Source organism: Arvicanthis niloticus, chromosome 8 (genome assembly GCF_011762505.2).
Source record: "Arvicanthis niloticus isolate mArvNil1 chromosome 8, mArvNil1.pat.X, whole genome shotgun sequence".
Taxonomy (NCBI): Eukaryota; Metazoa; Chordata; class Mammalia; order Rodentia; family Muridae; genus Arvicanthis; species Arvicanthis niloticus.
The window spans coordinates 70415050-70437991 of NC_047665.1; the positions used below are offsets into that span (position 1 = coordinate 70415050).

The 22942-nt window shown below is 41.4% G+C and overlaps 1 long non-coding RNA gene across 1 annotated transcript in view; it reads left to right on the plus strand.

The window, feature by feature from the left end:
* The window catches only part of LOC143443215 (uncharacterized), a 133378-nt gene that overhangs the window by 96773 nt on the left and 13663 nt on the right, over nt 1-22942 (plus strand). Inside the window, exon 2 of the long non-coding RNA XR_013111981.1 lies at nt 19765-19853. This is a non-coding gene — a long non-coding RNA (uncharacterized LOC143443215). The remainder of the gene's footprint in view (nt 1-19764; nt 19854-22942) is intronic.

A 22942-nucleotide genomic window follows, 5' to 3' on the forward strand; every position in this document is an offset into this window, starting at 1 on the left:
CACCTGAGAAATACTGATGCATGTCTCAAAGACATCTCTTGGTTCCATATTTCTATGTCTCATGGGTATTATTACTTGGGAAACCCTTTCTAGTTTTAAAGCCAAAGTCACTGATTCCTGTTCTTATTCAGTTCTTCTAGCCTCCAATTGCATGCAGAATGGGATACAAAGAAAAAGTATATAGGTGCTGATGACAGAAAGATCTGGATGTAAATCTTGGTTCTACTACTTAGCAGGTTGGCCTTCATCAAGCTGTATAATCTCTTCAAGCCTGAATTATTTTTTCCTACAGTTTTGAAGTGGAGCTGTAAGGTCCATGCCCTGTCCCCAGTATTTTATGCATTAAATAAAATAAATAAATCCACACCTATGCTTTCAATGATTGTTCCTGCCTTGAGTGTTATATCTACAAATTCCTCAAATCTAAGTAATGATTTTATATTAACTCTGCTATTTATGTAGCAGGTGATAGTGATATCAACCAATAAAGAAATTATAACGGAGGAATTCTGCAGAACCCGAGTTCCAGTCTAGGTGGACTAGGATTCAGGGGGTGGAATTATTTGTAACCTAATCTGACTTCAGTGACAGAGATGGATGACTCACATTGCACAAGTGGCTCGAGATAATGACAAATAAAAATGTTCTGGTTCTTAGCTCAAGCTGATTTAATAATATTTGTATGATAACAACATTAAATCCAAAGTATCTTCCAGCAAATTGGACTTTACCCAGAAGTTCCCTCTCAGAGGTAAGGTCATCCTCCCTGGAGTCAAATTCTGAGCCATTGCTTTGTGAGCAGCCAGCTCGGGGGTGTGGCTTCAGGGCAGCTGAAGTGTCCCACCTCCCAGTTCTCAAACACGCTCCTTTCTCTCCTCTGTTGGAGCTTTCACTGGTCTTTCTGATGCACTAAGGTGTCTGGGAGAATCATAAAGGAAGGCAGAGTAAGGGATCAGTACTTTAACTGGTATTATTTTATCTGATTGCCTAGTTGACTGTGGGCTCCTAAGGTGGATGGTCTTGTGAAGAGTGAGTCAGGTTGGGAACCCTAGTGGTGTCCTTTAAATATTTAATTTATACACATATTTAATGTGTTTGGATTAAATTAATCTCCTCAGTCTCTCCACTACCCCCCCCAATCGCTTTCTCCTCTTCCTCTCCCCATCTCTTTCACTAACTCCCTCCTTTCTACCCTCCCACCCACCAACCCCTCCTTTCATCTATCTATCCCAGTATCCACTGAGTCCATTTACTGAAGCCTGTAGCGGGCACAGATGTGGGACCATCCACCCGAGCATGAGTAGACTCTCAGGGCTCCACATCCCTGAAGCAAACAAGCTCTTCTTGCAGGGGTATCATTTACCAGTAGCCGCTCAGCTTCTGGTGGGAGGGACTTCATGAGCCCTCTACAAGCCCTCCCCCATTCATCTTGGGATTTTGTCTGGGTTTATCTTATGCAGGTTTTGTGCCTGCAGTCCCTGCTGCAGTAAATTTGTGTACTATGCTTTCATTCATGGCCAGCAAATACTGTTTGGCTGTACATCCATTCCCTTGGGTCTTACAATCTTTCTGCATCCTCCTCTCTAATGATCCCTGAGCCTTAGGATCTTTAGGAAAAAAAAAAAAGCAGGCAATGAAGACTGAGGGGCAATTACTACTTGAGCTGCCAGTACTTAGTATTCATGCTCTTATTGGTTTAGCAAGAAATTCTCTCTCTCTCTCTCTCTCTCTCTCTCTCTCTCTCTCTCTCTCTCTCTCCCCCCCCCTCCCCTCTTTCTTCTTTCTCTCTGTCTCTCCCTGTCTCAGTCTCTTTCTGTCTCTCTCCTCTGTCTGTCTGTCTCTCTCTGTCTCCTTTCTTTTTCTGTCTTTTTCTGTTTCTCCTCTCTTCTCTCCTCTCTCTCTCTCTCTCTCTCTCTCTCTCTCTCTCCCTCTCTCTCTCTCCCTCTCTTTCTTTCCCCCTCTCTCTCCCTCCCTCCCTGTCTCCCTCCCTCTCTTTCTCCCCCCCTCTCTTTCTGGGATGTTTTCAAGACTAATTTTCAGAACTTTTTAGATAATTATGCTATTTTCTGGTCTACTCAGCTTCTCAGATCTGAACTTTCTATCTCCTACCAAACTCTTCCCAAACTCACTCTTTGAGCCTCTCTTCCTCTGGAATGCTGATATCAGGATCCTTCTCTTTCTCCTGGTTTCCAGGGTTTCACTTCTCAGCCATGTTCTGTAGACTGGACAGTGTCCACACTTCTGTCTCCTGTTTGCTGACTGTGTGTCCTGTCCCTATGCTGATGAACCAGCCCCAGCTTAGGCTTTTTATGTCACTTGTTGTATTTTTCATATCTAGACTTTTCATTTGACTTCTTGCATTTATTTTCCAGTGTTTTTGTTTAGTTTAGTTTTTTAATGCTAGATCTTTGTTTTTCTTTCTCAAGCTTTCAAAATTTTTAATTGTATTTAAGTTTTTAAAAATCAGTGCGTTGAGGTACTTTCATTTCGGCTGTTTCAAATATGTGCCAGTAGCCAGGTGTGGTGGTGCATCCCTTTAAATATGCACCAGTAACATCTGCCTCATGTGTTGGTTTCTGTAGATTGTCTTTGGCCTTCAGTTTGAGATCTGCCTGACCTTTTGGAAACTAGGCAGTATTTCTGACTGAAATCTGGATGTTCTGATAGTGTCGGGCAGCTCAGGGCCTTATTGAATGAACAGTTCTTCCATTTTGGCAGGCAGGTTTTGACATTGTACTGGCCAAGAGGGTGAGCTTGCTGGATTGGACTGCCAGGTGGAGTGGGGTTGGCTGTTTGGCTTCTGTTGATACCTGTGGGAGGGGCTTTTTGCCCTAGCAGGGCAGGGGAGAGTTACAGCTGTGAAAGTGCAGGAAGACCAGCCTCTTCTCCACCCAGTCCTGGTGCGATGGCTAATTCTCCAATCTGAGCATTATCTCTCCACAGTATATTCAGTGGTCTTTGGTTGCTTGTTTTGAGACAGACTTGATATCACAATCCTCCTGACCCCGCCTCCCAAGTGGTGTGATTATAAGCCACATTTAAAAAGTCATCTTCATATCTAGGAAAGGGGAATCCTTAGCCTTTCTTAGTGAACTTTGGGTTTCCACTTCTGGCATCTTTCCCACAGGTTAATTATTTCCCATGGGGAGACTGCCTCCAGGCTCTTTTCTCCATGACAAAATTTCAGGGCTGCATGTGAGGTTTTCTCCCAGATTTCTTCTGCTTGTATGTATTCCTCCCATTTACCACGACCCAACTACTGTTGCTTTGTGTTCATTCTCGACTCTTGGGATGTGCACTTATGTTTTGTTTACTTTCCTCACAACATTTCACAGCCTAAATAGGGTTAAGTTCCAGTGCAGAAAAGCAAGTGTGTGCACCTTGAGCTGTAGTTTCTTCCTGTGCCCACACCGTGTGTGTGTGTGTGTGTGTGTGTGTGTGTGTGTGTGTGTGTGAAGTTTACTGGGAAGGGGTCAATAAGGAACTATCTGAAGAGCTGACTTTTAATCCTCAAATCCATTTCCTCCAAGGAAAGGAAATAGTGCAAAAGCATTTTAGATCAAATTTCTTCTTCTCAGCCACTTGGTTGGTGTGGTGGTGATGGGAGCTATAAATAGGTCGACTTTGCTGGGAGCATCTTAGAGAAACATCAGGAAATGACTGCTTTGTTTATGGCGTTTTGGAAATTAGCATGCCAGCAACAGAGTTCACCGCTAATTTCTCTTTGGCAAAGATTCTGCCATGGAAATTGTCACCCCTTTATCACTGTCTGGGATTCTTGGAGGTGTCCTTTTAATCAATGCCCTTCTCCGTATACTCTTACACTTCTGGATGGCAAAATGGGATTTAAGTGATTGATTAACAAGTTCGCCTAATGATTTTGATTAGCTCTATTTGTTTTGCATGTAATTATCTTCTCTCGGTAATTAGAATTTAGTTACAGTATTCATACTTGATATAATTTTGGATAAAGATTTCCATAATTAAATTCAGATATATTTATAATTTCCAAGCAATTATCGAACAATTTATCAAAGCCTATAGCAATTCTGTCTTCTGATGAGAAAAATGATTTGTTTAAAAATAAGAAGTAGCTGTGGCTCATATAAGAAACTGATAGCACAAATTGATTATGCTTTTAAAAAAATCATGTTTCCTGACAAATTATTTGCAGGATAAAGTGGATATTAATGTTCAAACAGTAGCCACTTCTTCAGAGAGACTTAAATGGTTGGCCTTTTGAATCACTGTATTATATTCATCTCTTTTTTTTTGAATCCTAATTATACACCATATCTGGTTTCTTGAAAAAGAGCCTGGTTATCCTCATCTGCCTCTGCTCAAGATCCTCAAGAAATCATTGTATTTCTGGGCTCCAGCATCCAGAGACTATCTGGGAAGGCTTGCTTTTATTCCCTTAAGGGAAATGAAGTGGTTATCTGGATTTATTCAGGTCAGCTACAGAGCCAGGGCTGAGCAGGGCACTCACTGGTCCACCCTTGAGTCTCTGGTCAGCCCCAGAGCTCCCAGGTCCTGGTTAAGAAAGGCAGAAGCACTGTGCTCAGGCTAGACTGGCCTTTTGGGAAGTCATGGTTCTTTCCCTGCAGGGCCAAGGAGGCCAATGGATAGAAACAGCCTACATTCTGCCAGCCAAGTTCTTTTGGTTCATTCTCCTATAAACTGCGTTCTCCAGCTTCTTCAAGAGCATCCTGACTGGCTATGCCTTTCTTTTAGTTATAAAGCCTTAAAAAAACTGAACTACACATTCCTTTACTCACAACGTGGCTATCAATGACATTCCCTTTGGAATTTGATCAAAGCAGCCACACAAAAATTTTCTATGACTTAATAGCGGATATAGAGAATTCTAAACTAAAATTCATCGTGGCACGACTCCATCAGAGACCCACGAAGGACCTCACATTAGTGTTTTATCTGCCACCTGGCTCTGGTGAGTGGCACCTTATACTCAGGTGAAGCTGCCACCAGGGGGCTCATCAAAGCCTAAAATTGCTATCTCAACAGTTTCCCCTCCTTTCCACTTGGGTTTTCCCACAGCTGTCTCCGCAGACTGTAACTGCGGAGTGGGGCTGAAAGTCGACAACACAGAGGTGTTAATTGTTTAAGGATCAGCGTGGCTTGTCATGTCCATCCTCTCTAGTGTGTGTGTGTGTGTGTGTGTGTGTGTGTGTGTGTGTGTGTGTGGTGTCAAACATTTGGTCTCAGTGGCTGAACCAGGGAATGTTCTCTTTCTCTGTCACTTAGCCAAAACAAACAAAAAGCAAATCGGCTGCTGGGAGAAGCTGATGAGTTTTCCTGTATCCTATTTGTAAATTTTGAACTTCAAAACTCTGCAGGCTTCTGCTCGGCAGAGAGTCTCTCCACTAAGCGGGGATAAATCTTGCAGCGGCAGCACCGCGTGCAGCTCTGAGAACCAGCTGCTTGGAGCCCTGCTCTGCCTGTCTGTGTGGGTATGTGGCCTCTCTTATCCTAAATTAAGCTTCACAGCGTGGAATTATCCACCCCACACCCTGAAGCAAGATAAACGGCTGACCCCCATCCCCCAGCACAAAACCAAGCTGCTATCCTGCTGTGTGTTCTGTCACCACTCACAAACTGGGAAATCCTTGCTCAGCTCTCTGTTCTTGGTGCCACACCAGTTTTTACTTTAGTGATTCTGTCAAGGTTAACCTGAGAAAATGTTTCTTGCTCATTTCTTCCCTCCCTTCCACTCCCCCCTTCCGATCTTCTCTCCTACTCCTCTCCACTCCTCCCTCTCTCTCTCCTTCCTCTGTTCTCTCTCTCTCTCTCTCTCTCTCTCTCTCTCTCTCTCTCTCTCTCTCTCTCTGTCTCTCTCTCTCTCCCTCCCTCCCTCCCCAAACAACTGTTTAGAGTATTTGTTACTTTTTCTGATCATTATGACAAAATACCAGACAGACACGACTTAAGGGAGAAAGGATTGTTTTGTTTGTTTTGTTTCTGGCTTATGATTTCATGATGTTCAGTCCACATGGTGGTGGCCAAGCAGTTCTTCTGTTCTGGTTTTTGGGAATCTCTTAGTTCTCATCTTTTTGAAGGTAAGAATTTAGTCCAGAGGCATTGTTTGAGCAGCAGTTTATTTAACAAATCAAGTAAAGCATGTATTACAGAGGAATGCTGCAGTAGGAGTCCCTTAGGGGATCAGCCCTGTGGGTTCTATGTTGTAGATTTTAAAGAAGATTTAATGAACATTTGTAAAACATATGGCATACTCATAGGGTGCAGTGATCCCCTCTTAAAGATTTCTCTTTTTTGGGTATTTTCCCATGATCCTCTAGAAAAGTCCACAAAAAGTGGGGGAGGGGGTTGTCAAGACTGTAGTACAAGTGATATAACAAGGCCATGTCTGTTGAGGATGAAGACTGTCTGGCATGTGCGTGGGCAGAAAGATGCCCTGATAACTTAGCTTCTGATATGGCGAGGACACCCTAACTGCAGTTTAAAGCATGTTTAACAACAAGGGAACACTGACCATAAGAACCCACAGCTACTAAGGTGCAGAAACAGTTTCCCTCATATCTAATTCCTTTTCTCGATGCTATCCCTGGTAGGTGTATGAAGTGGAAGCCCCTCAGACATGAGTAAGTGAGCAGTCAGAACTGGACAGGAAGCATGGCCAGGTTGTATCCCTCAAAGGCCCCACCTCTACTGATCTACCTCTACAGGGTACTTGGTTGGCCAAATGGTCTCATTTGTTGTTTTCTTTCTGCCAAGGGAGGCTGGCATAACATTTAATGTCTATAAGATCATTTTTCTCAGTCAAAAAGGCAGATCATGTAAATAATCACCTCCCAGGATCTTAAAGAGGATCAAGTGAAATCATGATCCTAAAATGTTGAACGTAATATCTGTCTCATACTAAGTGTCCTGCTGTTAAAATTGTGATAATTGTTATTAGAAGCTAGAATCCTCATCTCTGCTGGGGAGTATAAACCAGCAAAGCCATTCAGAGTAAACATTTGACATGCTAATGCCTTACTTATGTTCCTGTCATTGATTTAATCATTCTTCTTCTAGAAATTTCTTGTTAGGAAACAGGGCACAGGAATATATTTACAAGGAATGGACTTTTATTTATTTATTTATTTTTAAATTTATTTTTTATTGGATATTTTATTTACATTTCAGATGCCATCCCCTTTGGAACTTTCTTTTTTTAATGGGGTCAAAACCAGAAACAATTTGCTATCTCACAGTGAAGGAAAAGTTAAAATGATGGGTTGTATAGATTTATGCCTCTTTTTGCTGCAAATAGTGGTTAATGCAGAGACTAACTATCTGGTCAAAATGTCAAGTATAAGCAACCGTGAGGGCTCAGCTGTGGGTGAATCATCTTCATGAACCCCTCCTGTTCTGAGGCTCAGGGAACATTGTGGAAGAGTTGGTGGAAAAAATGTAAAAGCTGACAGATGGGGAGGAGAGTATGAAACACTGACTTCCAGATACAATCTGGCTCTTCCACACATCAGCTCACAGCACCCAGGGTTACTGAGCACAGAAGCACAGCACCAAGACAATCAGAAGTCCAGTGTGAGTGAGGAATCTTGGCAGAGGAACTATTCTGGAGGGAGATTCATTCTCTCTGGGGTAACATGATCACTTGTGTTGCTTCATCCCAGATGATGACCTCACACCCTCTGTAAATGGGCAGTTCCAATTAGACTCGGGGGGATTATTAATAACAAAAGAAGGCATGAAGTTGGTGGGGAGGGAGGTAGGGCACACTAACGAGCAAGAGTTGGAGGGAGGTGGTGGTGGATGGATATGATCAAAATAAATTGTATAAATGTGTAAAACTACAATCAGTAAATAAAATATTATTTTTTAAGTGATGGGTTACCCATCTCTAGAATTTCATTCAGGACTTACAAAGCATGTTTAGTGATGGGTAAATGATATCATGTAAAATAATAGCCTCTTGTGACCAGTGGGATTGCCTGAACTATGTGTTTTTAGTTTAATTAATGTGCTCTAAATCTTTTCTATAGTTATCAATAATTTAGCCCATATTGGAAACTTCTTGACATTTCTTTCTGACATTTTCTGTCTTGAGCCATATGATAAAGGAACTATATGACTCTTCCTGATACCCTCAGTACAATAAACTTGGCCTACTCTGAAACCTCAGCAGAGAGATGGAACACAGGGGCTGCTCGTATCAGCAGCCAGGATATCAGCAACTGAGAGTTTAATTCAGAGGAAGACAAACTTAAGTAGCAAGTTCTGAGACATTTCCAAAAAAAGTGACATTCAACTGTTCCTTGGCATTCAAGTCTGCCCCATGTCTTCATCTTTGTCCAGGTCCTACCTTTCTGGATAGGTATCTGGGGAAGACTTCCTAGTGGAATGTTGTATCTTGTTAAGTTCAGAGGCACAGTTAAAAATGAGCCTTCTTTAGCTGAAATACCCAACAAAGGGGAGATAGAACCTGTAGAGACAACCTGTAGTAGATAGGCATGGCCCCCAGTTGAGGAATGGGCCCACCCACCATCTCAAAACTGTTAACCCAGAACTGTTCCTGTGTAAAGGAAAGACAGGGACAAAAAATGGAACAGAGACTGAAGGAAAGGCCATCCATAGACCTCCCTCTGCCCCCAGGATCCATCCCATCTGTAAACACCAAACCCCAACACTATTGCTGATGCCAAGAAACACTTGCTGACAGGAGCCTGCTATGGCTGTACCCTGAGAGGTTCTACCAGCACCTGACCAATACAGATGCAGATACTCACAGCCAACCATTGGACTGAGCCCAGGGACCCCAATGGAAGAATTAGGGAAAAGACCGAAGGAGCTGAAGGGGATTGCAACCCTATAGGAAGAACAATATCAACTGATCAGACCACCCAGAGCACCCAGAGATATAACCCCCAATCAAAGAGTGTACATGGAGGGATCCATGGCTCCAGATACATATGTAGCAGAGGATTGCCTTATCTGACATCAGTGGGAGGAGAAGCCTTTGGTCCTGTGGAGCAAAGGGAGCTGTTAGGGCAGTGAAGTGCGAGTGGGTGAGTGGGTGGAGGAGTAACCCATAGAGGCAAAGTGGCGGGGGAAAGAGGGGATGGAGGATAGGATAGGGGGTTTGTGAAGTGGTAACTGGGAAGGGAGATATCATTTGAAATGTAAACAAATAAAATGATTAATAAAATTTTTTTTCCAAAAAAAAAAAAAAAAAAAAAGATTCTTCCTCAGCTCGTGGCAGTGTCCACACAAGGTGTGAGAGTTACTGATGAGCTGTGGTGGTGGAAATGACTGTGTCACTCAGCAAACCAGAGGCCTCTTCCAATATATAAATACAATTTAAATTTCATTAAAGTGGGAGATGAAGGAGAAAATAGATGCTTTTCCTAAGTTGGGAGGATAATCATCACTTCAGATTAATTACAGGTGGGAGTGAACTTAACGAACACAAGTTCACCCTTTTTAGGGTTGAAAAATTAGGCTGGCCAAGGCCCCTTCGCTTTTGTAGTCATACATCCGATGATCGGCATCCGATTGTCAAGGAATGGAGATATCTAGTGTCGTTTCTATGCTCCATATGAGGGGCGGAGGAGCTCATGCTGGGGAAAGCATTGGATCTGGGAGTTTGTAACGTTAGGTCACACACCTGCTAAGCTTCTGTGTAACAAGGGGCACCCTTCATGTCCTTCCTGGATTCCTATGCTTTCACCTGCAAAATGAAAGTTGTATTTGATTCCTTCATCTTTAAACAACCTCAAGTCTTTCATGTGAGTCACTAGTTCGACATCAACGGCAGAGTTTGAATAGGTAATTACAGATGTGTTTGGCAGACATCTAGCATTGTAAATAAATGAGTGCTGGTACCATAGCTTGTCCCAAGAATGAGGATGAGGGTTGGATCAGGTGGCACTGTAGTTTGAATGCCTCTCTGAAATTCATATACTGAATTTTCTAACTTTCTATATTTGTTACTTCTCTTGTTGCTGTGGTATGATGCCTGACAAAAATCAACTTAAGAGGAGAAGGTCTTATTTGGCCTTGCAGTTCAAGGGAGTATAATATGTCATCGCGGGGAAAGCCTGATAGCAGAAGGCAAGGGCATCTGGTCACATTGCATCTACAGTCATTATCTTAGTTAGTTTCCTACTACTGTAAAGAGACACTGTGCCCAATGCAACTTTCAAAAGAAAGCATTTGATTTGGGGATCATAGTTCCAGAGGGTAGTAGAGGCCATGACTATCATGGCAGAGAGCATGGCAGCAGGCAGGCAGGCAGGCAGGCATGATGCTGAAGTAGTAATGGAGAGCTTACATCTTGATCCACAAGCATATGGCAGAACGAGATAACTGGTAATGGAATGGGGCTTTTGAAACCTCAAAACCTACCTTCTTCTACATATCCTCCAACAAGACCATACCTCCTAATCCTTCTCAAATTAGTTCTACCAACTACAACCAAGTATTCAAACAAATGAGCCTAAGGGAGGCGCATTCACATTCAAAGAACCATAGCCAGGAAGTGTAGAGTCAACAAGAAATGATGTTAAGGCTACAAAACCTCAAAGCCTGTCCATAGTGATTCACTTCCTCTAGTGATTATGTCTTCTGAAGTTCCCTCAATCTTCCTAAGCAGGACCACAAGACAATGAAAGACATCCAATATCTAAACTACCAGATTTATTACTAGGAGTTCAGAGGCCGAGGATGTGGCTGAACAGTTATGGGCACTCCCTGCTCTCGTAGAGTACCTGGATTTGATTCCCAGCCCCCACATAGTAGTTCATAACTACTTGAAACTCTATTTCCAGGAGATCCAACATCCTCTTCTGGCCTCCGAGGACTTCTGTACACATATGGTGTGTATAATCTCACTCAAACACACACAAAGGTAAATATTAAAAAAACAAAGCAAAACAAGTTTAAGAGGTTATGGTGGTTTGAGCGAGAAATGTCTCCCATGGGCTCAGACATTTGAACAGTTGATTAGCAGTCATTAGTGCTGTGTGGAGAAGTTATGGGATGTGTATCCTTGCTTGGGGGGGGGGATGTATGTCATTGGGGATAGGCTTTGACAGTTTAAAGTCTTATGCCACTTCCAGTTCACCCTTTCTGCATTGTGCTTGTGGTAGAGATCCTTCAGCTTCCTGCTTCCATCCCTGCAGTTTGCTGTTCTGTCTCCCTACTATGATGGACTCTTATCCCTCTTCATCTCTAAGCCAAAATAAATGGCCTCCTTCATACATTGCCTTTGGTCATGGTGCATTGATACAGCAGTGGAAAACAGTAACTGAAACACAGGTGGCTGTGTCAAGAGGGGATGGAACTCTAATGACTGCATTTACAGCTTCACCAGAGGACTGGAGATATCCAGGCTCTTTGGCCACTGAGTCTTTGACCATGTAAGGATACACGTTTGAGGTATTATCTGGGAGCAGAAAGCAGGTCTTCACCAGACACTGAACCTTTCCTGGTACCTTGATCTTGGACCTTGTAGCCTTGAGAACCATGAGGAATAAATTTATATTAATTATAATATAACCATCTAAGACATCTGACTTTAGCAACACAACGTGAACAAAGACAGGAAGGACTAGAAAGGGGCCATTCAGAGGAACACCTGAAGAGAGATGGATAGTGAGGAAGATAAAATGAAAGTACAGAGGGGAAACGTGGAGGAAGATGAAAGTGGGAGGAAGTGGGAAGATGGTCTGGATCAGGAGGGCTTATAAAAATAAACAGTATATGAAAAATTCATATAGAATCCTAAAAATTATTTTATAACCAGATTAATGAGTTGAACAACAAGAATTAAGAGATACTCTGTATTACTAGAGAATCTTGCTCCCAGAAGCTATGGCTTACTAAAGAAAAATCTAGTACCAGGTGTGGGATAGGTCCATATGAATTATTGATCAAGGAGGACCCAGAGTGCCCCACCCCCAACAACATGAGCTCTCGCCTCTCTTCTTGATTGTACACCAGAACTAGACAATAAGATCCTGTTACTGAAGACATCTAACAGTTTGATTTTAAAACAGAGAAATCAAGTTTGAATTGAAGTGGAAGCTTCCTCCTTGCTAGCTAGCTTTCATGGTACTGGAAAATGCTATGCAAGCTGCTGGGGTACAAAAAGCATCAATAATATCCAGATATTTAGATCTATGAACTACAATACTGACTTGCCAAGCAAGATAGGCCTACCTGTGCAATAGCTGTGTGATTGTTGAGGAATATAACCAAGTACCTTCTGAATTTATTTGAGGTTCAATTCACAGGAGGGGATCCATGCCTGGTTCTGTAAAACACATGGATGTGGAAGTCTTTTTTTTTTTTTTTTTTCGAGACAGGGTTTCTCTGTGTAGCCCTGGCTGTCCTGGAACTCACTCTGTAGACCAGGCTGGCCTCGAACTCAGAAATCCACCTGCCTCTGCCTCCCAAGTGCTGGGATTAAAGGCGTACGCCACCACCACCCAGCGGATATGGAAGTCTTAGACCCCGGGAATAAACTTAGGATTGTTGTTAGATAAATTGACAGTCAAATTGTCCTCAAATATATATGTTTATACTCACAGACAAATGCTATTCTTAGCCTTAGTCAAAGAAGGAAGCATCTCTTTGCAGTGAATACAGATTTATGGCAGCTCAAGGTGCTGAGAATAAGAGATGTTCGAATGCTTACCTTATTAAGAAATTTATAACTTTCCACTAAGTTTTGAAGGACAGTGAAGGAGAGAGATTGGAAAGATTATAAGAGCCAGAAGACAGAGGAAATGGCTATGATATACCATCTTCTGGGCATGACATCAATAGTGTGATCATAACTTGAATAGCTATGGATGCCAACACTTGCCTATCAATAACTAATCATGGGTAGAGGAGGGACCCATAGGTCTCTAGTCTCCCTCGCTGAATTCCCTACAAAAAGCAACTTACAGATTCATGAAGAAGGGGAGTAAATGTCTTCAGTTGCATGCCTACTGATGAGCCCAGCAGGCTCCAGTGGACAGTTCTAAATCCATGGTTACCCAGATGACCCTGGTTCAACTCAGTGAGCCACAAAACAAAAGGGAATTCAGTAACATAGTCTTAGTTACTTTTCTGTTGCTGTGATAGAACAGTATGACCAAGGCAACTCATAAATGGAAACATTTAATTGGGGACTTGCTTCCAGTTTCATAGGGTTAGTCCATGATCATCATGGTGGGAAACATGGCAGCAGGCACCGGAACAGTAGGTGAGAACTCACATCTTATCCATAAATTATAGGAGGCAGATGGAGATTGGGCATGCATAGGCTTTTTGAAGCTTGAAAGGCCCATTCCCGTGATCACCTTCTCCTCGATCAAGGCCACACCCACTCCAACAAAGCTACACCTAATCCTTCCCAAACAGTTCTAGTAACTGGTAACCAAGCAATCAAATATACAAGCCTGTGGAAACCATTCTCATTCAATCACCGTAGTGGAAAATCAAGTTTTTGGAAGGAGGTGGGGAATGGAAGGGAGAAAGGAGAGGATGTGGGGGTGAATGCAGTTAAGAGTGAATTATATACATGTATAAAATTGTTAAAGAACGAGTTTAGTTAATAAAAGCATAATATTAAAAACAGCAAAGGAAAATTAAAAGGAGTTGCAAACTTGTGTTTTGTTCAAGTGACTATCTTCTCATATTTGATTACAAGCTGACTTAATGGCTATGTATGGTGGTACATGTTTTTAATCTCAGCACTCAGGAGGCAGCATCAGGTGGGTCTCTGTGAGCTTGAGGCCAGCTTAGTCTACAAAGCAAGTTCTAAGACAGTCAGAACTACACAGTGAGACTATCTCAAAAGCAAACCAAACTAAACCAAGTGACATAAAGGGTGAATTGTGTTTCTTACTCTCTCAGATTCTTGTAGCATAATTTTTAATTCTGTTTTTATTAACAGATATATTAACAAGTAAAACATCTTCATCCCACTGTGTCCTTTCAAAAAGCCGAGCTACTGTTTTTAGTTACTAAATAAATGTCAAGAAATTGACAAATGTCATCTACTTTTTTTTTTTTTTTATGCTTTTGAATTTCCTGGATCTGGAGTCACAGGTGGTTGAGAGCCACTGTTTTGGTGCTGGAAACCAAACCCAGGTCCTCTGCAAGAGCAATGAGTGCTCTTGACCACTGAACATCTCTCCAGACCATTCTTCTCTTTCATCTCCCTCTCCTGTGTCTACCACGGGGTGTGATTAGGTTTGCTACCAAAGGGTGTAAAGACCTTGACAGATTTTTTTTTATTATCATTCCCCTGCATATTTTAGTTAAAGAAAACTCATATTTTGCTTGAGTCACTGGAGAAATGGCAGATGTCAGTATAAATTGAACATGCTTATACTTAACATAAATTTAAGGCATGCCCCTTCTCTGAAAAAAGGCAGAAACGAGGCCATAGACTAACACCCACTCTTAGGAAACTCATCAGTAGCCCTGTTCCAAGACCACTTCCAATTATCTCATGTCCTTTTTGGTTTTAAAGGACAAAGCTCTAAATTAAGAACAGTACCTTTCTGTACGAGTCAGAACATTAATTGCTGCCATTTTTACATGCTGCAGAAATGTCTGCTTGAGGTATGACACACACTTCTACAAGATGTCTGCATGAGTTGTGCCATTTCTACTTTGCATCAGTACATTTATTACATAGATGGTGGTTGCTATTTACTTTATAAAAATATTATGAAATGATGAGCATTTTCTTGAATACATGGAAATGTAATAAGCTATATTTTACTTACCGAAGTGTATATTATGAGACATTGTGAAGATGGGGATCAAAGGCCCTTACAGTTTTCTGATTCTTTTTAATTTCACTAGTAAAAGAAGGTCATTGTTTTATTTAGAAACAAATTTCTGTTTGCTGAGATTTTAGGTGTGGTCAAAGCCTTCCTCATAGCAACAGATAAACCAAGAGTTTATCTTCCTACTGATCTTGAATTGGCTTCTTAAAAAATATTACATTCCCATGTTCTTTTGGTCAGTGTGGCTTAGAAGTTACTCATAGTTGGTGAGTAAGTTATTTCAACTCTCACAAAGAGTGGAAGCAACATGCTATAAAAATGCCCTATGTGTGCTATGAAGTAGCCAGGAATCCATGGGGGGGGGGGGTGGGCAGGAAAGAATCGAAGGTTAGTTATGAAGCATGGTTCTCCTGTTGGTCAGAATTTCTCTCCGTTTCTGCTGTGGACTTCAGGGTCAACATTAGTGTATGGATCTCTGAAGTAGAGTAAGAACAGATAATGGAAAGGTAGTATAAGCCTGGTAGGTGGGTACCTATCAGAAATCTCAGAACTCAGGACACCTAGGCAGGGCTACTGCAAGCTCAAAGGTGGCCTAGGCTAAGACTACCCTCCCCCAAATAAAACAAAACAACAAAATGAAACAAAATACTTAGAAACTAAAAAAAAAAAAGTAAGAAAGGAGATAGGGTTAGGAAGAAATGTGTGTGTGTGTGTGTGTGTGTGTGGAGAGAGAGAGAGAGAGAGAGAGAGAGAGAGAGAGAGAGAGAGAGAGAGAGAAATGAATAAAGGGAGGGGGAAGAGAGGAGAAGGAGGGAGAAAAGATGAAATAAAAAGACAATGAGGTATGTGTACTGAAGGTAATATACAGACGTAAAAGGTAAGAAACTTGAGATGACACAGATAGAATTAGAGGAAATAATGCTAAGTCAAACAAGCCAAATATTGAAAGATAAGTGCTACACAAATTCACATATTTGTAAATTCTAAAATGCCGATTCAATGAAGATAGAGCTGGTGGTTATCAGAGGCTAGGAGTCAGGAGAGAGAAATAAGGTGTCTCATTTACACTGTGGGAATTCAGTTTATTAATCTATTGTACCAAAGTCAATAATAACAGACATTTCACAACCGATGACAGATTTGAATTTTTTTCACCATATACACAGGAAGATAAGTTGATAAGGAAACAGATATATTCATTAGCTTGATTGAGTTTTTATATAATGTGCACAGAGATTAGGACATCACTACAAATCCCAGAATCATAAACAATTACTGTTTATCAACTAAAAATATTTTTTAAAGTGGGGTTGGCAAGATGGTTCAGAGGTTAAGAGCACTTGCTGCTTTTATAGCGGACCTGAGTTCAGGTCCCAGCACTCATATGGTGGCTCACAAGCACCTGTACTTCCAGTTCCAAGAGATTTGATACTCTCTTTTGGTCTCAATGGTTGCTGCACACTGGTGATGCTCATATATACATACAGGCAAAATACCCATGCACATTGAATAGATAAGTTCTTATACTCTCAAAAAAAATTAAAAGTAGTTGAACCATCTAAACCATGTGTGGACGGTGCCTCATTTTGGTCATTCAGAAGGTGCCTTCCATTGCCTCCATAAAAGCAATCCCTTAGTTGTCTGTAATGAATCACTGCCAAAGAAGCTGGAATCTCTGAGTCTTCACATCTTCCTCCCTGGACATACACTTTCATAATGAGCTCAATACGAATTATACAGTTGCTCTATAAATATGGGGTTAAAAATGGGAATTAACAGCGTCTGGCTGGAAGAGTTGGATGTATTGGTTTCATAAAGGGGTGCTTTTACTAATGACCACATTATTTAGATGTGCTTAGATAGGTATTCAGCTTTACTTCAGTGACTTTCAGTGACTCATTTTGCTCTGAATTTTCAAACTGACCAGCTTCTTTAATGACTGATATATTTTTTATTTAGACATGCCGATACATTTAATCATCTCATGGTGAAATTCTCCTGGTCTGGGAGTCATGCTGTCTCTTTAAAATGGTGGTCATCATTCATCAAGATTGTATGAGTATCTTCTCTTTGATAAGTCCTGAACCCTGCATGGAGCAGGCAGCAGTAAGACAATGATATTATAAAGGGTTCGTGGAGTGACATGGAAATCAAACAAGCAATTGCAGCAATAGGCGAGAGGGTTTCAGGGGGAAAAGTGGTAGCAGTACTGGCCACATCATCCCTGGTCTTGGGAATTCAAGAAATCTGGATGAAAGAGATGTAAATTTAAGATAAGAAAGAGTGAGCCGGGCAGAGTAGACATGTTAGTGAAAGCTTCCTGTGTGAAGGCTCCTAGTGGAGAGAGCAGGCCCTGCCTTCTTTGTGAGAACTGTGATAGAAGATTCAGACAGTGATGGCTGAGCTCAGCAAGGGCCAGATCATGGAGGCTCTCACCATTCCTATGTGACAAATGGGACTCTTTCCTCCAGGCAATGGGGGAGACTTTGATGATTTTAAACTAATAAAAATTCTAAAATGATGATGATAATGATGATGATGTTTTTGTTTGTTTTGAGCTTAGTTTTGTTTATTGTTTTGTGGTGTTGGGGAGGTATCCCAAGGACCTATACATGTTAAGCATGGGCTCTACTACTGAGATTCAGCCCAGCCTTTATGAATAGCTTTGCAGTTCACCAAGATCATACTGGCTGTAACATGGAGAAGAGATCTGAGAAAGTTATAAAGGGATTAGGAAAAATAAAGAACCACGACAGTTCAAACAAGAGTGAACAGTGGATAACAGCCCAGAAAATGAAGAAAAATGATGTTTTGAGATTTGTTTATGAGAAAGAATAGACAGGATTTGATGCTTAGATGTTAGTGCAAGGTGGAGATGGTATGAAGGAAAAATGATTCCAGGGATGGAGATGTGGCTCAGTGGGTAAGGTATCTAAGAGTGAGAACCAGAGCTTGGAGCCTCAGTGTGTATGTAAAAGCCAGGCATGGCCACCCACCTGTAATCTCAGGACTCAGGGGATAGAACATCTCTAGAGCAAATTGGATAACAAGACTAGCCCAACTGTCAAGCTCTTGAGTTCATGTGAGAGACCCTTGCCTGGACATATAACAGTAGAGACTCATTATGGAAGACATTCACTATCAGACTTTGGCTTCCACACATGCATCCACATGCATATGCCAACTTGCACACATATGTGCACTCATGTGTGAATATATATACATAACACACACACACACACACACACACACACACACACACACTATGTTTTGCTGTGTCAAATCAGAAGAAAGGAGGACTGGAACTAGGCATCAAGATAAGGTAATGAATCCAGTACAAGATGTGCTTGTTTTAAGTTATTTGAATGTGTAAATTCATAACCAGGAGAAACAATGGGACTGGAGATAACATTTTGGAACTATTATTACACAGATAGCCCTTGAGGTCATCAGATTGGATGAATTTACTTGTGCAATGCAGGAAGAGTTTGAAAACAGGCCAGAATTAAATTCTAGCTAGACAAAGAAGATTAAGATGGAGAAGGAGGTGGCTCAGATAAATGGGTCATTCTGTTCCCCATCTTTGTCTGCTGATCTGATTTCTAGAGCCCCCCACCCCCCATTACCCATGTTCTAATTTTGACGGACACTTTCTCTGGATAACATTCTGAGGGAAGACTTAAAGACTCATATGACAATAGTGAAACAAAAGGAAGAGAAGGGACTTTGTAGCCAAATCACGTTGCTACTGCCTTGTGAAGGGAAGAAAGAAGCTTTGTATGGATTGCACTGAAACATCAAATCTTGAGCCAGTCTACAGAAAGAAGGAACGTGGAAGTGTTCATTGCTTTCCTCCTCCCCATTGTCCATCGTCCACTGACATAGATGGCCCTAGATCTATTAGTTATAGCTTAATGATGCACAGCTATCTAATCTGGCTTAAGAAATTGGCTGATGCAATGTGAAAGCTGGTTAGCTGTCTCTGAAAGATCTGATGTAGGTGATTCAAGTCCACAAGAAGGGTGGTCTGAAATGTGAGGTCATGAGCAGACTAGAGGCCACAAGGATGGATCTAACATTTGTGTGTTCTTGTTGCCTATGATCTCTACAGACAGGGTGGTCCCACAAAAGCCAAAGGTAGGCTGACGCTATAGGCAACTGAGGCAGATGTTGTTTCCAGTTAAAGAATCCTTGATCTTGATGTGTGCCAGCTATCATGTGGCAGACCTATTTCTTCCACCACCCAAACCTCAGAGACATCTCACCATAGGCTCTGGGGTTTAGAATTCACCTGTTGCGCTATTAACTTCTCCAGGGGGCCTTTTTCCAAGGCCACATCTTGGAAGCCCTGGACTAGGTGGCAAGTTACCTCTATATTTCTGATTTCCATCATCTAGCCTCCATAGTGAATGCTTCAGACAAATGGAAGGACACAACAGAAAACCAGCATGCCTGGAACAATTGTCCAGCTGCTGTAACAGGAAGTAGGCAAGCAGCTCAGAGAACCTGAGCAGGCCAATGAAACATAACTCTAAGCTAGACAGTTTATTGCATAATGGCACTTTGGAAAGAAAATATTTCAAAACTGGGTGAAAAGACTTCAAAAGGTCTTATTTTTTGTTGTTGTTGTTGGGAAAGGATATTTAATACTTCCAAGACCTTTCTCTTAAAATGTACTGGTCTTCAGTAAGTCAGTACTGCAGCTCAGAGCCTTACGATCATGTCCATGCAATTTCGGGGCAGCTCTCAAGTGCTCTCTGCCGCGTCTGTGAAAACTATCAAGTATTAAACGATTATAGTGATGTGCTGGAGTTTTTCCTCCTTTTTAATTTAAGGGGAAACACCTTATGAGGTAGAATTGTTCTGTTGCAGAATAACTTCAAAGATGGCTAACTGACAATTATAAAGCTTGGCTCAGGGTTAATGAAATGTCTGGTATCATTTGATTATTGACAATATGAGTTTATAACACTTTCTCCTTGTTTCACAGACTGCGCATACACATACCTCTACCATGGGCTTTGCAAAACTGCACTAAAATAAAGAGGAGGACGGTCTCTGTTGTTTGGCGTTTCTGAAGTAAGGATTTCATATCAAGTCTGTATGTCTTCACAGATCCGGTTCTGTCATGGAGCAGCTCCTAGTGACTTTAATCCTTAGTTCCTACCTGATACAGATGACAATAAATAAGTTGCACCCTGTAGGCTAGGGTGGGGCTAGCCTGGGCTGTGGGTTGTGATCAAGCTCAGCTTTCAGCAGCACCATAGACTCCTTTCTTATTAAAAAAAAAAACTATTACCAGGAAAATAAAGCAAAAACCTAAAAAGAAACACAAAAAGTCCTACCAAACCATAACAAAGATACACTGTATAAAAATAATAATAATGATGATGATGATAAACCTAACAACTGTCAGAATGAGTGTGAGCTAGAGTGAGGTATGATATAGATGATACTGATGATTTATTTAAAAATTCAATGATCTGTCACTGTTGGACTTTATCAATCAAATTTTATATTATTTATCACACTTGCTTATAATATGGGGTTAGTGTTACCTAACAGTTAGAACTCCACATTCTAAAAGGCTTTAAACCACACACTGTAATGATGGGATTGGTTCAAGTAGTTCATAGGGAGTATCTGGGTGACTAAGGATTAAGATTTGCTTACTACTATCCTCTCAGGTCTTGAAATAATCTTGTATACATTTCTTTTGCAAGTAAAGGGAATTGAACCTAGGGCTACGAGCATGCTAGGCAAGAACTCATGGAGTGAAAGTTTCTGGTTTTGTTAACAACGCAGTTGTGTCATGTGATGGTTTTCTGGAAGTTGTCTTGTAACAGGGCATGTGATGTTTTGCTGAAACAGACAGGGTGCATGACATTTAGAAAAGATATAAATAGGACCCCACCAACAGTGAGAGGATGCTCTTGCATTGCTACCCTATGCAGTGCTTCACTCTTCACTGTTCTTTGCTGTTCTTAGCTGGTCTTAACTTCACAGAGAAATGTACCAAAGAACTTCTCATGGTGTTCTGGCCGATTCTGGCCACTTGTGCTGACTTGTGCTGATTCGCTGGAGCCTTGCAGTTTCTGTTGGATTGAGTCACCACTACTGATTCATGTTGGTGTTTACTATTGAACTAGACTGCTGGTATCCTGACAAAAAAGAGTGGAATCACTCCAAGGAACTACTTCTAAACAGGTCCACAAACTCCTTTTCCTATATAAACCTCTTTCTCCCCTACCACTGGTTGGTAGACTAGAAGGGAGGTTGAAGCATTTAAGAACCCCAAATAAAGCAGGTTTTGACAAATCTAAGCATACATGTTCATCCATGTTGAGCTCCATTCAGATCCTTCTTTTAGATTTTTTTTCGGGGGGGGATGAAAATTGATCTTCAGTTGTCTTTTCTTTTTTAAATTTTTATGATTTGAGGGAATTTCACATCACAGACCCGGATCACACTTATTTTCCAGTCTTTCCAGGCCTACCCCCAACAACGGCAACAAAACAAGCCAACAAGTCTAATTTAAGATTTTGAGATAGGGTTTCATGATGTTTCCCAGAGCCTTGAACTCAATCTATAAGTCAGACTGGTCTGGAACTTGCAATCCTCCTCCCTCAGGATTCCAAAGTAGCTGGGATTATAAATCAAAGATAGTTTTTATATCTAGGTTGGGTATTGGGTTATGCTTCTGATTGAGCATTACCAAACTTATAAATCCTTTGAGTAACATTTAAAAAAATTGTATAAAAGCAAAAAAAGAAAGGGGGGGCATGGGACAGGGGTTTTCTATGGAGGGGAAATGGGGAAAGGGGATGGCATCTTAAATGTAAATAAAATATTAAATAAAATTAAAAAATAAATAAAAAAAAAAAAGAAAAAAAAATCTTGGCCCCAAGACTGGTTCCCAAATTAGCAACATCAAATGACCAATTTGTCTATTGTCATGACCGTTTTGTGAAATAGGACAAGCTATATAATAACCTCAGGAAAACAGAGAAATTCGTGACACCATCGGAAACGTGAGAAGAAGCCAAAGGCTGTTGATACCCACCCTGTATCTCCATTTATATATTAGCAAGGAAACTTCAAGTGTTAGAAAACAGTCCCATAGACTGCAAAGGACATGACCTAGATACAACTCAAAGAAGGGACATATGAGCTTTTGAACTAAAAGTTTAGATGTAGCACATGTACATACATGTGTGTGCATGTGCACATATATGCACACACACAATGGATATATACACATCACATACACAACACATACACAACACATATACCACATACAAACATATCAGACATACACATCACACATACAACCTTCTCCCCTTCTCCCCCAAACGGGAGCCCTGGTGCCTCAGAGCAATTTACTTGGCAGCTCTAGTGAAGGAGACTGGGGGGAGAGGGTTGCTGTGTGTCATCAGTGGTTGTGCCCAGCTCTGAACCAATCATAAACATGGTCAGAGAAAAGGGAACTCCTACACTGCTGGCTGAAAACCATGCTAATGGTTTTTGCACTGGGACAAGATAACTGAGGAGTGGTTTATTTGAGCTTATGATTTTGGAGGTTTCAGTACAAGTCTAGTTGTTTTCGTATCTGGGCCTGTGGTGAGGCATTGTGCCATAGTGAGGAATGGCTGGTAGTAAGAAAAACATAAGAGGAAAGGCATAAGGCCCCGCTTCCTCCAAAGCCCACACCCACCCCCGTCCCTGTGGCTTCTTTCCACTAGGTTCTACCTCTTACAGGTTCCCTTACTTGTCAGTAGAACCAGGCCAGAGACTAAGTCTTTCACAGATGACATTTTGTGGGACACTGCAGATCTAAATAATGTAACCCTCAATTTTATGCTCAAATAGATATGATGCTTTGTATAGCTCTTGGGCAGCGTAGAGGTGGGCAGGACATTTCCAGGTGATAAGAATCTCTTTGCAATTTACCATGATCTTTAGACTCATCTTTCATCATCTGAGCTGATGAAGTGACTCAAAGGAAGAGGTCACTTCAGAAAGTTTAACAATGTGGTTTCAAAGTTGAGACTTCAGACCACAGGGTATCAGCCTGGATTCCAGGAAGAGGAACAGAGAAAGTTTCTGGATACTGAGTTCAACTATATAAACTATGATTCAGTCAATCACTCCTATTGTAAGAAAGTTCT